The following is a 15,089-nucleotide window of genomic DNA, read 5'->3' as shown; positions in this document are numbered from 1 at the left end:
TGAATAACTGCACCTTCATTTGCATCCCTGCCGCACTCTTGGTCATTCTGGAAGAGCTGCTGTTCTCTTATGCCTCACTGCCCCATGGTGCCTGCGTCTGCCCCCGAGAGCCTTCCCTGCCACCCTGGCCTGGGGTCAGGTGCATACACAGCGAGAGCTTGGTTCCTGTGTGTTGAATGAATGACTGTGAAGTAGCCTGGCCAGGTCCCCGGCATCAGCGAGGGGATGAGACAAGGGACGGTGCGCAGGGGCGAGCAAGGCATTGTCCTGGGAGATTCCAGGGGAGAGAGGCGTGTGCTCAGCAGCAGGCTGGCAGGTAGGCGATGGATGCCCAGAGAACCAGCCCTTCAGTGCTGCCTGCGGTGGGGCGGGGAGGGAGAGGCCTGCGAGGAGCCACCAGGCCTGAGAGGTGAGGGGTTTGCAGGAGGGTGGGGACGTCCAGGCGGAGGGGCCCACCGAAGCCTGGGCCCAGCGGAAAGGGCCCGCTGCCCCGTGTGCTGCAGCTGTGACTTGTCCTCTCCCCCCGGTGAGTTCACTGCCGCGGCTCTCATCTCAGTTTCTGACTTGATCTTGCTGGGCGGGTCAGCACGCATCCATTCAGCCAGCAGGGACGTTTGCCGAGTCCCCACCTCACACGGGTGACCAGGACACGCCCCGCCCTCTGAGGAGGAGAAGCAGAGCAGACAGATCATCTCAACCCAGGACGGTCAGTGCTACGGCAGAGCCCACCTCCCATGTCCATTCCTGGCAGAAGGTTCTGGAAATGCACACAAATAAATGAGTATAGGCATAACCGGGCAGAGGGACTGGAGTCACCTTCTGAGGACGCTTGTAGGCTCCCCAGAGAGAAGTCGAGTTTTCTGGGTCAGGATCAAGGAACTCAAGGGTCTCCTTGCCTTCCAACAAATCCCGCTGCTTTACCTTTCGGTAAAGCAGAGACAGGAAGGGGTGGTTGCCGTAGGAACTGCTGGATGCTGCGGGATCTCCCTCCTAAGTCAGCCAGCCTCTGACTGACTGGCTGGGGCAGGATGCTGAGGGAGGGCACCGCAACCAGGGTGTTGGATCAGAGGTTAGGAGGGACCTATGGGGAAAATATTAGATCGCTCTTGGGGGCTCACACTTTGGGGGTCTGGGACCCCGGTGTCAGAGCCCACTCTTTTTTTTTTTTTTGGCTGCTGGTTTTTTTTTTTTTATGTTGGGTCTTCGTTGCTGTGTGCAGGTTTTCTCTAGTTGCGGCGAGTGGGGGCTACTCTTTGTTGCGGTGCGTGGGCTTCTCATTGCGGTGGCTTCTCGTGTTGCGGAGCGCGGGCTCTAGGCGTGCGGGCTTCAGTAGCTGTGAGAGCCCACTCTTTTCTTCCACTCCTGGCTTTGGAGAAAGGCTGTGGCCAGCACCCCGTACCCCTACTGCTTGACAGGCATCTGTCCTGTGTGCACACCCCACCCCATCCTCGGTCCCCAGCCACTCGGTCCCTGTATATTCCTGCTTCTTCCCTCCCTACCGCCATTACTGCCCTGGTTCTACACCTTTCTCTTTGCCCCCGTGCAGCCCAGGAGCCCTCCTGTGCCCTGGTTTTATCCTGCTACACACGCATACATGGCCTTTCTCTCCCATTACAAACCCTCCCTGGCTCCTGAGACCCCGAGGGATCTGTGTGACCCTCTTTCTGGCTTCTCCTCTGTCCCCAGACTCCCACCTCTTCTCTGACCTGAGCCCCTTCACACGCGCTGGCCCCATCGCCCGCTGCTCAGGATCAGTTCCAGTGTGGCCTCTTCCCTGACGAAGCTTGCTCTCTTTCGGTTACACCCCTCACCCCCGACCCTGGCTGTCCTCACCCCTTGCACGGTCCTCCACTCCTGCCCGGGCCACCCCTGTGGTCACTGTGTACTGATTCCTGGTTGGTTTTCTCTCTGCCTTCGGCCCTGGTCCTTATGCCTGTGCCTAGCAAGGGGCCAGGCCCAGAGGAGGTGCTGGGGGATGTTTGACGGGAAGAGTGTCCCCTACGTGCAACATTGATAAAGGCTCCTGCTAAGATGAGAAAAAGTAACTGCGCGCTAGGCTTGGCAACTCTGTGTGTTGATACAGTGGCTGTTTCTTCGAGTTCCTCCGAGGTGCAACTGTGCTAGTGCAGTTAGTTTAAACTCGATGTCACCCCCTCCAGGACCTTTCTGAACCTGGTACCCCCGCCCCCCAGGCTTAGTTTGGGTGACCCTCGGGTCTTCCTCTCACCTGTAGGACTGCAGTTAATACCAAATTCCACTTAGTCACAGGCCTCTGAGCAGAATCTATGACAACACTTTTGCATTTGCTGATTTGATTTTTTTTAACATCTTTATTGGAGTATAATTGCTTTACAGTGATGTGTTAGTTTCTGCTTTATAACAAAGTGAATCAGCTATGCATATACATACATCCCCATATCCCCTCCCTCTTGCATATCCCTCCCACCCTCCCTACCCCACCCCTCTGGGTGGTCACAAAGCACTGAGCTGATCTCCCTGTGCTATGCGGCTGCTTCCCACTAGCCATCTATTTTACATTTGGTAGTATATATAAGTCCATGCCACTCTCTCACTTCGTCCCAGCTTCCCCTTCCCCCTCCCCGTGTCCTCAAAACTACAGTGAGGTATCACCTCACACCAGTCAGAATGGCCATCATCCAAAAATCTACAAACAATAAATGCTGGAGAGGGTGTGGAGAAAAGGGAACCCTCTTGCACTGTTGGTGGGAATGTAAATTGATATAGCCACTATGGAGAACAGTATGGAGATTCCTTACAAAACTAAAAATAGAACTACCATATGACCCAGCAATCCCACTACTGGGCATATACCCTGAGAAAACCATAATTCAAAAACTCATGTACCACAGTGTTCATTGCAGCTCTATTTACAGTAGCCAGGATATGGAAGCAAACTAAGTGTCCATCGACAGATGAATGGATAAAGATGTGGCACATATATACAATGGAATATTACTCAGCCATAAAAAGAAACGAAATTGAGTTATTTGTAGTGAGGTGGATGGACCTAGAGACTGTCGTATACAGAGTGAAGTAAGCCGGAAAGAGAAAAACAAATACTGTAGGCTAACACATATATATGGAATCTTAAAAAGAAAAAAATGGTTCTGAAGAAGCTAGGGGCAGGACAGGAATAAAGATGCAGACTGGAGAACGGACTTGCTGATTTAATTTGTAGACCCTGGGAAAAACCTGCGACTGATTTCATTCCTCCGCCCCGCTTTAGGAAGTGGAGCCTTTGCCGTGCTCGCGGGCTTTTTCAGCTCTCCGCTTTCACTCTGAGTCTCTTCCGGGCGTCTCCTTGTCGAGGCCTCCTAAGCGCCTCTGAGCAGCTGTTGCCGCAGTGAGATGGAACTGCCAGGCCCTTTGCGGAAGGCCCGGACGCAGGCCCACCCCCGGCCAGGAGGGCTGGCGTCGCAGGGTGCGTGAGCTGTCCTGTCACCACTGTCACCCGCTGACCTGAGCTTAAAAGCTGAGCTTAAAGACAGCTGCCCAGAGCCGTCGAGTGCATTGCAGTCTCCCCGTCACGAGTCTTAGTAACCTGTCAGCGTCACCACGTGGCACTCCGGGAAGTTGCTGATCAGAAGTGCATCAGGCTGCCCCCTCCCGTGTGGTGTGTGGTGATCCTTGGGGACTTTCTCCCATTGCAGGGCAGGGGTGGGCAGATACATTGCCTAGGATTTTCCGTGGTGGTTTGGTCAAGTTTCTACATTTCTGTGACCCGGCATTCTCTAGAATTCTCCCAAGTGAGTTCGGGAAGGGTTCTAGCGCCAACTTTCTCCCTCTGTCAGTGGCCAGTGCACACGAGCATTTTAAAATACTTGAGCCCTGCGCTGAAGATGCCAGTTTGACTTGATACTACCCAGCGCCTTTTCAAGCGATTTGGAGAGCACTGAACTTCTCTTTTCCATGGGATGTGTTTAATTTTTTAAAAATGCTTTCATTAACATTATATCAAATACCAGTTTGGAAACTGCCTCAAGGAATGCTCTTTTTGAACTGGAAATAAATGACTATAGAAAGGATACTGCTTTGGGGCTTGAAAAAATAATCTTTGCAGGCTTTGTGGAAGTTTGACTCAAAGTTTTCCTTTCTTATTGTTAAAGAGGAGGCACAAAGAGTGTGTATTTTTGGCCTGGAGAATTCTTAGCCGCTTGTGACGCGAGCTGCCAGTTGCCGTTCTGCAAAGATCGTGGAGATAAAGGCAACATTGAGATGTGTTTTCCGTTGTCAGCAGGAAAAAAAACACCCTGGGCTGGGAGCCAGGGCTGGGCAGGGAGCAAGGGGGCATGGTTTGGGAATCCCAGCTGGGGGTGATCAGCTATTCTCATCCCACCAGCTCTGGGTACCAGCCCTGGGGCCCTCATATTACAGACAAGGAAAGTGATGGCCCCCCGTTACTCGGCCGGTCAGTGCAGGCTCCTGACCTGCCCTCTTCAGAGTATCCTGGTTCTTGAAGTTCTTTCTTAAGCCCTCTGTTCTTGTGAGGCCATAAAATTGACAACTGTGCATCTTAAGTGCTTCCAGTGTGTTCGAGGCCGGTTGCCGACCCCTCACAGGTGTTAACTTCCAGAGTGGTCTCTTCAGAGAGAACGGAGAGGTAACTCCCTGCCCAGTGCCCTCCGGGGGCTTCCCCTCCCTCTGGGGACACCTTCCCAACTCCCAGTCCCGTCCTTGGCAGCTCTACACAACCTGCGCCATGTCCTTGTCCCCCTCCCCCGAGACCCCCCCACCCCCAGTGCAGCCTGTGCTCGGGGCCCCACCCGGCTTTCCCCGTTCCTCCTCCATCATTCCTGGGTCCTTCTCCTTGTTCAGGTCTCAGCTCAGATGGTGGGTCCTTGGGGAGGCCTCGCGTTAGTTCCCTGGACTGCCCTGTAACGAATTCAAGATTGTGCGGCTTAAACAACAAATGTATTGTCTCACAGCTCCGGAGGCTGGAAGTCGAGATCAGGGTGTCAGCGGGGTGGGTTCCTTCTGAGGCTGTGAGGGAGCGCCTGTGCCAGGCCTCTCTCCTAACTTCTGGTGTTACTGGTGACCTTTGGTGTCCTTGGCTTGTAGGTGCCTCACCCTGATCTCCACCTTCATCTTCACGTGACATTCTCCCTGATGTGTGTCAGCACCCAAATTTCTCCTTTTTATAAGGACACCAGTAATATGGAGTTAGGGGCCCACCCTACTCCAGTATGACCTCAGCTTAACGAATTACACCTGCAACACGCCAGGTCCTAAATAAGGTCACCTTCTGCGGTACTGATGGTTAGGACTTCAATCTCACCTTTTTGCGGGGGCGGACAGAACTCAACTCCTAACAGGCCTTCTCTGATGAGTCCGTCCCACCCCCACCCCCACCCCCACCCCAGTATGCTCTCTACACTGATTTTATTCATGGTGTGACGCTTGATGGCCACCTGAAATTATTTTTTTTATTTGTTTGTTGTCCATCTTCCTCCACTAGAGCATGAGGTCCTGAGTCAGGGAGCTTGGCCGTCCTGTCCACTGTTGTATCTTCAGCACTCAAGCAAAGCCAGGCACAGAGTGTTCACTCACAGGAACTGCTGAGTGAATGAACGAATGCATGGCTGGATGCACGGGTGGGTGAAAGGATGAGCGAACGGCTGAAAGAGCGGCCCTGCGAAGCAGGTGCTCTCATCATCCCCACACGCTGAGATTCTGAGAAGACAAGGCCCGGTTGAAGAACAGTCTTTTGTGTCTGATTCGTGAAGCAGTAGCGGTTTCTCTTTTATTTAAATCTTAAAGAGCAGAAGCAAGGATTGCTGTGATCGCGTTCTTGATGTTTTGAGAGTTTGTCAAATGAGACACGTCTCACCCTATGTGCTTTTGCACATCCTGCAGTCACGTTCTGCTCCCTGCAGACACTCACCCCCGTGGCCCGCGGAGTGCCGTTCTCTCACACCTCCATCACCTCGTTGGCCGTGCGTGTCGTTCGGGTGGAGGATGCAGCATGCGTTGGGTACCAACTTCAAGTCTACCACCTGGGAGGGAAGTTGGCATCCAGGTCAGTCAGTGCTTGATCTGAAATCCTCGGTAGGAAGTGCAGGGAGAAAGGTGAGAGCCAGTGCAGGGCTGGGGTCGGGGAGGCTCTGGAAGAGGGATGGTGGCATTTGAACTGAGCTGGCTGAGAGCTCAGATGGAGAGCCTCACCCCGTCTCAGCCCAGGCTTTTAGCTTTGGGATGGTCACATGAGGTGAACGGAAGCCTCTCTGTGGGGACTGTTGTCCCTTTGCCTCTTTTCCTCATCCACCCTCTTGGGTTCTTGAGGGTCAGTGTCTGGTGACTCTCCGATCCTGCATTAGACTTGGTTGTAGACAGGCACCCAGAGGCAGGGGCCCTCAAGACGCTCATGGTCTGCTTGGGAGGGCAAGACTCAAGCCCAGGAAGCCCTGCGGGTGACCGAGGGGTGGCTCCTCCTTTGCTCTTTTGTGCTGTGGTTGGAGCCCGGCCTTTCCAGCCCCCGGAAGTTCGTGGCCTGCTAGCTTGGCTGAGAACGCAGCTACTGTGAGGCCTTGGGCCTCTTGAGCTCCCTGTGGAGGCCAGGCCTCCTCTCTGCGGGGTGCACATCACCCTGCTTGTCCTCTGGGCATGTATCCTTGTTTGCTCTGTGGCCCCCAGGCACCCTCGACTTTCTCACCCTGCCAGACTCGGGTGTCTGCAGCGTGTTCCTGGGGCCACTTGGACTTCTGCAGAAGACTTCGACTGGGGGTTCCAGTGGGCCCTGTGGAACCCCCCTCCCTGAGCACCGTGTAGGCGTACTAAGCTAGGGGGCCTTGGGGGTCCTGGCCCCTGGGAGCCGGGACAGCGTGCTGAAAACAGAACGAGGGCGATGGCTGTGGGGAAAGGAGCAGGTAAAAGACTGGGGTCAGAAATCCCGTGGGCCTGCCCCCCGCTGGCAGTGCCCTTGGGCAAGTTACCTTGTCCTTCTGTCTTCATTTGCTCAGTGCACAGTGGGGCTAACATTTACTCGGAGGGGTGGCTGTATAAGTGCTCAATAAACATCGTGTGAGTGGATGGGTAGGTTGATGGGTGGATGGTCTGAGTCTCTAGCCTCAGGGAAGCATTTCAGCACATGTTAGCTGGTCTCTGGCACAGCCGGGCACGGTGCCAGGCCATGCAGGGGTCGCAGGGAGGAGCAGGACACAGTCCTGGACCTCAGCGAGGGCACACAGGCCAAGGAGAGCTCTTCTTCTGAAACTCGCCGGTGGTGTAAGCGTCATGCCTGGGGCCCAGAAAAGTCCGATCTGAACCCCAAGGGCAGGTACTGGTTGGTCTCGGAGGAAGCGGGTCCAGCAGGCACTGTGCCTGCTGAGGGTCTGGAGGGCCCGAGAGCAGAGAAGCCTCCAGGAAGGGAGAGCTAACACTGCTCCTTGGCACTGTGCCTGCCGGAGGGCCTGCTGAGGGCTCAGCCCGGCACTGAGGCTTTGCCAACACTGTCTTAAATGCTGGAGGCAATGACTTCCCTGGCTGTTTGAGATAAAGTTGGCATGCAGATGCCCAGAACTTTGGAGCTGCACGCAAGGGACCTTCATCACTAAGCCGTTGAAGGAGTTGGCCCTTCCTCTTCTGGGGGAGAAGGGTTATCCACGTGTCTGCCTTAACCAGATCGTTGTTTGTTATGCTAGTAATTGGAGACCAGTTGCTGAGAGATTGGGGCATTGGGTCAGGGAGTGTTGGGGCAGAGGCTGCCGGGGTGACCAGCCTGTGGGTCTTGGTGGCCAGTCCCACGTGACCCCCAGCTCCTGAGGTCTCTGAGGGCCACTTTGAGCTCCTTTGGGAGGGAGAGTCGCTCTTGCTGGGAAGGGCCTTCGGGCTGCTGTCCCCTGTCATCTTTTGGAACCAACCCCGCCAAGAAACACGGGACTGGGGCTGCATCCTCTGAGGCCAGGCACCCTTTTGCAGTCTGTCCCTGAGGCACCAGACCTGACTTTTCTCTCAGGAGAGCCCTACTTCTGCCCGGCAAGGCCTTTCCATGTTGCATGTGGCAGTTCTGTCCCCGCTCCTCAGACCTGTGGAGAGTCCAGGGGAATAAATCAGACTCCTGCCCACTTGCCGTTGATCAGGGCCATTGAGTCTGGACCTTGGCTGAGTCAAAAGCTTCATCTAGTGACTTGCATTGGAAGTCACAGCTGAAAACACGCCGTCCGCAGGGGTGAATTGAGGGGCAGAAAAGGGATGGAAGGAAAGCCCCAGGTGCACGGGGCACCCTTTGGCTTAGTGGCCAATTGTCTGACTTTGGCAGGAGAGAGACCAGGTTCCCATGCAGCTGTAATGGGATGACCTTGGGCAGGCCACTTAACCTGTGACCCAGTGTCCTCACCTGCACCTCCCGCGGTCAGTGCTCATTAGCTAGTCTGCGGCCCAAAGGCAGGACTCTGTGTTACTTACCATCATTAACAATGATGGTCCATTTTAATGTGGCAGCGTGAACACGTTGAGGAGTCTGATATGAGCTAGGACAAGTGACCTGGCTTTGCAGAATCCAAATTCTCGTCTACACCTGAGCTCTTGTTAACAGTACATGCGGGAAATTTCCACTGGTCCTTAGTAATGTGAAGACCAAGAATAGGGCAATGGAATGGCTGATCTTTTTGAGTGCACAACTGAATAGGAAAAGCATACGTCCTGCAGTTCTCCTTTACTGTCACCATTTTACACACTCAGCACGTCTGATAGCAGGTGTCGGGGGGCTTTTCCCACACCACGCAATCCTGTGACACCAGCTGGGTGTCCCACGGTTTAGCTCAGTTTCGACCCTGACCACCTGGAGATGAGTGTCAGATGCCACAGGGTAAGGACTCAGTCCCACTAGATGAATCCTTGCAGACTTACCAGATGCTGATTGCGAGTTTAGCTTGTTACCTGTGCTCCTGACCCCTCACAGGTTCCCATGACCCCCTCCTCTAGTTTGATTAATTTGCTGGAGTGGCTTCCGGAATTCAGGAAAACAGTGGACTTACTATTTACCAGATTATTACAGAGGGTTATGGGAAAGGATACAGTTGAACATCCAGGTGGAAGAGGTGTGTCAGGCAAGGTGCGCGGGAAGAGGCTTCCGTGCCCTCTGAGCGACCCAGTCTCCCAGCGCCTCCATGAGCTCACCAGCCCGGACGCTCCCTGAACCCTGTACCTGCGGAATTTTCTATGAAAGCTTCATCCCAAAGGCATGATCTGTCGCGATTTCATTTTCCAGCCGCCCCCGCCAAAGGATAGGGAGTGGGGCTGAAAGTTGCAGTCGTGGCTTGATCTCATCATGCCTCGATCTTTCTGGTGACCCGCCCCATCCAGCCCACCAAGTGTTGCCCCATCAGAATAAAAGACACTCCTGTCATCCAGGAAAACCCCATTTGAGGACAGGCCTGTGTGGTCACCCCCCTCGGAACCTGAGTTTTCAGGCCAGAAGCCTTGTTGTCCTGGCACCGGTGCACGGCCCCTGCACACTTGCTCTGTGTTGGGCTCCGTCCTAAGTAATTTACACACATTAACTCGTTCAGTTCTCACAACAGCCTGAGTGGGGACCCATGAGAACGACACAGAGCTTCAATAATGTGCCAGGCCTCGTAGCTTCACAGCCACTCCTAACAAGACCCGGCTGCCGAGCACGGTTGTGAAATGGTAACCACACCTGCCTGATGTCCTCACTGGCCTCACTTGCGGCCTTTGCAGTTGAGAGGTCAGTTGCAGCCTGTCTGGGTGTTCGGAGAAGTGTAGACTTTTTTTAGCAGCCCAGGCCTCTAGGTAGAACACCTTGCATGTTGTATCCAGAGAGGATGAATGGCCGCCCGCAGGAGCAGGTGTGGGAGCCAGTTTTCTCGAGTCCCCAGCCTCGCCGATGAACCTGCTTCTTTTGTATCTAGCTGGTTATTGATCATGTCAGGGAAGCACGTGCGGGAGTTTGGGAGCGAAGGGAGAGCTGGAAGTACAGCCCAGAGAACCCTCCAGAGAGCTGAAACCCTCTGCCTTTGATCTCATCTCGGCACCTCACGCCCTTCCCCCATCCACACTCTCCCCTCTGGGGACTGCATTAGGGTAGACTAACTGCCAAAGCCGGCAACCCCAAATTCTTAGCGGCTTAATGCACGGAAGACTTATTAGTTGTTCATACCACAGCCGAATTCAGGTCCCCTAGGCATTGGAGTCTTCTGCTGGGTCCTCGGCTTCCAGCCTGCAGATCAGGCATGAGAGAGGGGCGGTTATGGGCCACCCCTCACCCTACCCGCCCCCGCCCCTTGCCCAAGGTGCCATTCAGGGGCCAGTGCTGTAGGAAAAGCTCTTTCGGCTGAGGTGGTAGCCTAGGGCACCTGAGGCATTTGGAATTGATAGATACAGGAGAGGATTTAATGCAGGTGAGTCCTGCATCTTTGCAGCTGCCCCCTCTACCTGGATTACACCTCCCTTCCGCTGCCCATCCCTGGAGGTCCCATTCTTCCTTCTCCCCTCCATGGCTTGATCTGGACACCTCCTCCTCTGGGAGGCTGTTGCAACCCTCTTAGCAGAAAAGAGTCACCCTGCTCTACGGAAGGCCCCTCGTCCTTGGTCTGCGTTGTTCACTCTGTTCTTTACAGCTGCCAGCGCATTTAGCAAACGTTTACCGAGCTCTTGCCTGGAGCCCCGGTTCTAGGTCCTGGGGATGCCAAGCCCCAGCCCTGGTCTTTGGGGATCTCACGGTCTTGTGGAGGAGACAGAGGGTTAAAGAAATGCCTTTATACGTGGAAGTTACAGTGCAGTCCTGGAGGGATGTGCAAGAGGGTCCTGGGGACACGGGTGAGACGAGGGAGCCATTAATTCTTCCTGTTTGGGGAGGGGTGAGTTCAGAAGTCTGGAAAAGGATTGAACTTCTGAGCTGGGACTTGGACGATGAGTAAGAGCTCACATGTGGACAGGGGGATGCGGGGTGGGGGACATCCCAGGCAGAGGGCTCGCTCTGGCAGAGGAGCAGAGCACCGCCCTGTGCAAGGTCTGGGGCAGCCGGGGCTGCATCCAAAGTGAACAGATGCTCCTACGGCCGCCTGAGGCCCTGAGTTGAGGGGGCAGGGGTCGTCGTTTGTGCCTGGTGCACAGGTGGGGTCCAGAAAATACTTGTCGAATTAACAAGTGACCAAGCAGAAGCAGGAACTTGTCTGGAGGGCTCATGTGCCACATCTCTAAACGGAATGTTCTCATCCAGCCCTGGGAAGTGTAGTTACGACATCCTCATTTTATGAATAGGGAAACCGAGGCACAGAGCAGTTAAGTGACCTGCTCCAGCCCAGAAGCCTCTGAGCCTGGAGGGGTTTCCAGGCATCTGCTGTGCCCATTATCCCATCCTGTCTTCCTCGACCAGGTGGTGGGGAAGGCGGGGGTAGGCGGAGCCCAGCTCACCTTGGGTCCGGGCCTGGGCATGATGGGGTTGCTTGTTTTGGAGGTCAGAGGTGACTGTTAGGCCACCGGGGTCCGCGGGCCTTTGTCCCATCTCCTCCCAGCCCTCCCCCCACCTTAGTCTGCCTCACTGCCTTCTTCGCTGAGGAAACAGGGGGCCCTTGTTCCCTCCGAGTTCTGAGTGCTCACAGAGCAGCATCCAGCGTTGGCCTCACAGGAGGGCGTGAATTGGAAACGTGGCGCCTGCAGACCCCCTCTGGCCACGGCAGGCGGCCCTTTCATCGGGACGCCTTGTGACTGGCTGAGAGGGACCCTTTCTGAGGAAGAGAACAGGTCCCTGGGACAGTTCCCTTTTCTGCGAACGGAGTGGGGTCAGAAAAACAAAATGGCACAACTGAAGTGAGTTCACTTCCACCCGAGCCCCCATCCCCACTGCATCTGGGAAACGAAGCCTCTGAGGTGCCTCCCCTGCCCCAGGGTTCCCTCCTGTGCAGCGTCCTCCATCTGAGGGTCCCTCGGCTCTGACACCCCCCCTCCTGAGGGTCCCCTCTGCTGCGGTCCCCCTCCTCTGCAGGGTCCCCTCCTCTGTGGCGCTGCCTCTCCCTCCTGAGGGTCCCTCCTCTGCAGGGTCCTGGGTTCTCTCCCACGTGCGCCCAGAGCCTGCTGAGTACCACTCCTGAGGATGCAGCCCCAGAGGGCCTTCTCCCCCTTCCCAGCCAGTGGAGAGAAACTGCCGGCTCCTTGGGGTAGACCCCCTCAGGATGACCAAGGCTTGTCTGGTCCATTGAGGAAAGGCAGTGCTGGAGGGCCATTTATTTATTTTATTTTATTTATTTATTTATTTATTTATTTATTTATTTATTTATTTATTTTTGCGGTGCGCGGGCCTCTCACTGTTGTGGCCTCTCCCGTTGCGGAGCACAGGCTCCGGACGCACAGGCTCAGTAGCACATGGCTCACGGGCCCAGCCGCTCCACAGCATGTGGGGTCTTCCCGGACTGGGGCACGAACCCACGTCCCCTGCATCGGCAGGCGGACTCTCAACCACTGCTCCACCGGGGAAGCCCTAGAGGGCCTTTTAGAGCCACTGACAGCACTGCTTGTGCCCCAGCAAGGATGCTGCAGCGATGCTGAGGGAGACCATCCAGGCCTGACGTGTGTCCTGATTGCTGTTCTCGTGAAAGGGTTTCACTGGCACAAAAATGCTTGGAAAATACACAAAGGAAGGTGGCCGGCTTCCAAAACTCAACTGTTTACCTTCAGTGGGGCGGCTGGGAACGTGGGGAGCTTATTTTCCAAACAGCCCACGGTTGTCAGGTCTACAGGCCTTGGGTGATGCCAGGCGAGCGTGAGCTGAGGGCATTTCCTGCCCACCTCCTTCCCCAAGCGCACTGGGGCCCCAGGTTCCTCTCAGGGGCTGACTCTGTCCCCTCTTGCTGCATGGGAAATGTCCTCTCTGGGATGGGGTTTCTGAGGCCCGGGCGCCCTGCCCAGCATCACCATGTGGCCCAGTTCTCCCCCATCCGTGGCTGTCTTGGTCTGAAAATATTGGCTTCTTGTTTTGGTGCCTGTCACAGCGGAGCCGCGGTTACAGCACAAATGGGCTTGTGTCTGTGGCACCTCTGAGAATGAGCTGTCCTTTGCCCGTGTTCCCACTTCCCACCGGCTGCTCTGCCTTCCTTCCAATTCTGTTTTATTCTGGGAAGTGGAGTTGGACGGGAATGTAATAATGAATCCTCAGACAGAACCGGAAAGGTCCTTGGAGTTTCCTGTTTTTTATCCAAGGGGAAACTGAGGCCCAGGGATGCCGCTAGGCTTTTGCACGGGCCCCAGGACACCTAGCAGCTTGGCTGCGGGCTGAGCCCATTGGTGTCACTGCGTGTCCAGGCCCCAGCCGGGCCACCTCCCACCCGTGAGACCTTGCCCGGTCATTTTTCCTCCTGGGCTCTAGGTGTCCTGGTCTGTGAAGGGGGACCATCACCCCCAGCTCCTGGCTGTGCTGTGAGGACAAATGCCGTTTCCCTTCCCCGTCCAGGAGTCCCAGAAGATGGGCAGCTTCTCAGCTGGTCTCATTTTTGCTGTTTTGTACACAGGCTAGTCACCACGGGGAAGGATCGGTGTCCTTCAGTATTTTCTTTTGGTGAAGTCCATGGGATTTTTTTTTTTTTTTTTCAAATAGGTAAAATCCCTTAACATCTTTCCTGGCAGACAATAAAAAAGAGGAGTTAAGGATATGAGCAGAAAAGAGCTGGCACATTCCGAAGCCTTAACGGAAAAAGAGTTTAAATGAGGGAGGATGGCAAGGTGTGGGCAGGGTCAAAGGAGTCAGCGGGAGGTGGTGAGGCACCCCGAGAATGGCGGGCTGTCACCACCCCAGGCCTCAGGGGACTAGGGGAAGGGAGAGCTTAGGGACAGTGGTGGTCGTGGGAGAGGGGCTGCCCTGCACAGTGGGGACGGTGGGAGCAAACACCCAGGCTCCTCTCCCCTCTTCTGCTGGTGTCTCCAAATGGCCGGACTCGGCCAGCAGCCAGAGGACAAGGCAGCTGGGTGGTCGTGGCTGTAGAGGACAGCGTCCCGTGGCACAGGGCAGGCATGGGGCGTGGGACAGGCCCGGCTGCACCTCTGCCTCTGCCCTCTCACCGTGAGGTCCCAGGCAGGTCTCAGGAGTCTGTGTCTGTGGGATTCCTTCTCACTGTGTGGTTTGAAAATGAAAAGAAACAAACGGACATACGTTTTTAGCACAGTGTCTGCCTAGAGCTGCCACCGTGATTTCTTTATGAACGACTGAAACAAACAGCCGGGAATCCCGGAGGGAGGCCCCCCTGGGGGTGGGGCTGAGGGCAGGGATGGCGCTGGTGGCCGTCTCCGGCCTCTGCTGAGGCCACCCAGGGGGTCAGCCAGGTGCCGGGCTGGCGCCGTCCCCTCCAAGGGAGCGGGCCACGCAGCTGGTGGCGGCCGCGTGCCGGGCGGCAGACATCTGGCCAGTCAGGAAGCTCGGTGTCAGGCGGCCCCGGCTGTTGGCAGGTGCTGCTGTCTTGGGGGTCAGGTGATGCCGACTGTCTGTCAGCCAGCAGCTCTGGCTCCCCCCGGGGCCCGATCTTCCTAACCCCACGCTCTTGAAAAAATAAACACGCCCCCCCAGTGGAGCCGTGCCTCAGGGACCCCAGGCAGCCCGCTGCCCCCTCACTTTGTCATCAAAGGCCCTGATCTCAGTGTGAAGTACCAGCTCTGGTCTCTCAAAGCAGCAGCTCTTAGATTCGCGCAGATCACAGCTTTGCCGAGACTGTGTGTAGTTTTGTGGAGAGAGTGTCCGCTTGCATCTCAGTTCAGGTCTGGCCGTGTGACTTCAGTCGTTGGACTTGACCTCCCTGAACCCTGGTGTCCCCACCTGAAAAACCTGGGTGGTCGGGCAGCTGCAGTGTGGCCAGTAAATGCTTTCACAGCGACTCGCCCTCGATCCACAGAAACTTCGTCACCCTGATTCCACGTGTGTATTTTCTGTGTCCCGGGCCGCTTGGGGCTCGGGGACAGAAGTGTAAACACAGGGCCTGCCCCGGAAGGGCTCCAGGTCCTCAGTGAGTTCATCCCATTCGTCCCGTCCTGTCCCACGAGTGCCAGCCCTCCTCCTGCCCCCTCTCCGTGCCGCGGGGACGTGCAGAGGAGACGGGATAGCTGGGGCAGCGGGCTCAGGAGCTGAA

At 55.8% G+C, this 15,089-nt stretch overlaps 1 protein-coding gene across 3 annotated transcripts in view; it reads left to right on the top strand.

The window, feature by feature from the left end:
- Positions 1–15,089, top strand: part of ITPK1 (inositol-tetrakisphosphate 1-kinase) — a 163,264-nt gene that overhangs the window by 78,642 nt on the left and 69,533 nt on the right. The window lies entirely within an intron of this gene.

This window comes from Aethalodelphis obliquidens, unplaced genomic scaffold, assembly GCF_003676395.1.
Source record: "Aethalodelphis obliquidens isolate GAN/ISIS:26980383/991018 unplaced genomic scaffold, ASM367639v1 scaffold21, whole genome shotgun sequence".
NCBI lineage: Eukaryota > Metazoa > Chordata > Mammalia > Artiodactyla > Delphinidae > Aethalodelphis > Aethalodelphis obliquidens.
This window is presented reverse-complemented; position numbering and strand designations above follow the sequence as displayed.